Source organism: Symsagittifera roscoffensis, chromosome 10, assembly GCF_963678635.1.
Source record: "Symsagittifera roscoffensis chromosome 10, txSymRosc1.1, whole genome shotgun sequence".
NCBI lineage: Eukaryota > Metazoa > Xenacoelomorpha > Acoela > Convolutidae > Symsagittifera > Symsagittifera roscoffensis.
Genome location: NC_087071.1, coordinates 9,288,825 through 9,291,569, shown reverse-complemented (window position 1 = coordinate 9,291,569; position 2,745 = coordinate 9,288,825).

Here is a 2,745-nt window from a genome sequence, read left to right as displayed (position 1 = left end):
TCCTCTGCGTTCGCTAGGTTTTCGGGTCGATGCGACAACACCTTTCGACGACGCTTGCGACTCTATCACGCTTCCTTTTTTAGACGTCGGAATTTTCGAGGAACCGACTACACTTCTTGAAACATCCGAGTCCTGTTTGGTATTTTGCGAGGGATTCACACTTCCTTTTTTGGTTATTGCCCTGGATCCGATAACACTTCGGGAAACATCCGACTTGTCAACCGACCTGCTTCCGCGAGTCGTTCTCGACTGTCGCTTTCGTCTGTCCACTTTAGAGTCGGAACTTTGCAGAGCCGAACTGCCCGTTGAGCCGACGTATGACTTAGACTCCTCGTCGGCTTTTCGGTCTGTCGGCTTAGTGCCCCGTCGAGTTGTTTCGGCTACTCGGGGCATGTAGTCGACACTTTGACTCGAGCGACGACTTGCCAAGTCGGATCCGAGACTGCTGCTCGGCTTCTCGTCCTTCTCTCGTGCTCGGGCGAGAGAGGTTGTTTCACTAGGGGCTTTGAGGGTTGTAGCCTTTGTTGAACTCTCGTCTGCTGGGGGCCTAAAGAAAAAAGTAAAGATTTCAGCATGATTTTATGTAAAAATGGGGGTTCTGAAACTTTTTTGGGTATTTGAGTTCAGAAACTTTGAAGATTATGATACGGCCTCAGTCTGAAATCAAAAAATAATTTCAAATTTTTTTAAATCAGTTTCAGGATTTTAGTTGCATTGAACTGATAAGAGCAACATTTTTATAAGAGTTCATTTGAAATGCAAGATCCACAGTTGCGCTTTCACAATGTTAATGTAGCCAGCCAAGTTCTCTAACTCTCAATCAAAAGGTTCATGATTCGAGGCTAGTTTTGATCCGAACTCATTGCTTGAGTTGACCGTAACATTAACACATATAAGTCAGATAACATTACCTTATAATTTAAAAGCAGTTGTATAATTCTTAATCAGTGGATTTTTTTTTCAGAGCTGAAACAATTTGTATGTAGGGTGTAACCCTTGCGAAATAGTAATATTAAATTACCTCAAACTCCCCCTTTCTCCTCACTAAAAGAAAAAAACCCGTACCTGTTAGCGCTACTGCCCCCCTCGCCCTGCTCTGCCTGGGACCCATCCAGCACCCTTCTCTCTTTATCCTCCTCCCCCCTCGGCTGACCTCTCAGTCGGTCCCAGCATAGACACTTGGAGGTGAACATGATTATAGTACAAGCGAGAGAGAAGAGAGCTGCCAACCAGATAGCCACTGTATCGAAACCAACCTGGGAAAAAAAGTTTGAAAAGACTATTTTGAAAGAGTCAGATTAAAGTGGGTTAATTTTGGTTAGTACCACCACATTATAAAAAAATTAAAACAATTTTGTAATAAAACTGGGACAACATTAATTGGAAACTCAAGAAAGTTATAATATGAGTCTGGTAAACAGGAATAATTTTTACTTAATTTAGCCTCAAATTGAGTATACCAAAAAGCCCCGATAACAGTAGCAACTGCATAATTTTCTTTAAAAAAACTGGAAAGACTTCCAAGAGTTATAAAAAATTAAACGAAACAAGCTAGTTGTTTCAAGTTGAGGCCACATTTTTTGTCAAAAAGTTAATGAAAAGTTTGATTGACTTAAACCAGAAGCACATCGTTTCTCCGTATGAGAAAATTTGTATGTTGAATACGTAATTTGTATGTTGAATACGTAATTTGTATGTTGAATACGTAATTTGTATGTTGAATACGTAATTTGTATGTTGAATACGTAATTTGTATGTTGAATACGTAATTTGTATGTTGAATACGTAATTTGTATGTTGAATACGTAATTTGTATGTTGAATACGTAATTTGTATGTTGAATACGTAAGTTGTATGTTGAATACGTAATTTGTATGTTGAATACGTAATTTGTATGTTGAATACGTAATTTGTATGTTGAATACATGTACCTGCCTTTCCAGTTAACTTCTACCAAAAACTAGTGAATAAGCAACAGTTTGACCAATGTTGCAAAACAAATTGTTTGAAATAAGATTTTTTTTTCACTGTAACGACTGAAAGGATTTCAATTTGATACCTGTTTCGATGGCCTACAAGCGTTCATAAAAATTCTTAAAAGTGTTTATAACTAAAAATACGCCAAACCTGCCAAAAAATTGCTCATCAAAATGAAGCAAATAGAGCTTTTTATACAGGCCAAAAACTAAAACGGAGCAATCTTGTAAATTTTCTAAATAATTTTTTTTTCAAAGCAGGAAATTATACAAAAATTGACAATTTATTCATTTTTAAACTATTTTTAAAGCCTAGCGAGCTTCGAAAATAGTTTGAAAAGGGCTTCATGAAATGCTTTTTTGATATAATCAGCTCATTAATTGAACCACTAAATGCGGCCAAACCTTCGATTGCCTAAAAAAGCCCAAATTGTAACCCCCAATTAAGGGTAAAAAAAGATGGCGTGACTTAGTTTTGGTTAATCGCTAAGCAGTTTTTTGTTATGATGAGTTTTATTGTTAAACGCCAATCCAATGTGAAAAAACTGCTGAGAATTTCGAAATTGGTAATTCAAATAATCTCAGCAATGCATCATCAGTGCATTGCATAATGCTTGAATGACAAGATAATTTTTGTTCCGATTTTCGAAGAAAGCGAAAAATATATAATCCTGGGGTGTTTTTTTTTCAAGTCAGACCGATTTTACAAAGTTGACAGCGTATGCGTATCAATCCGGATATATGTGTTTTGCCAAGCGAGTATGATTGC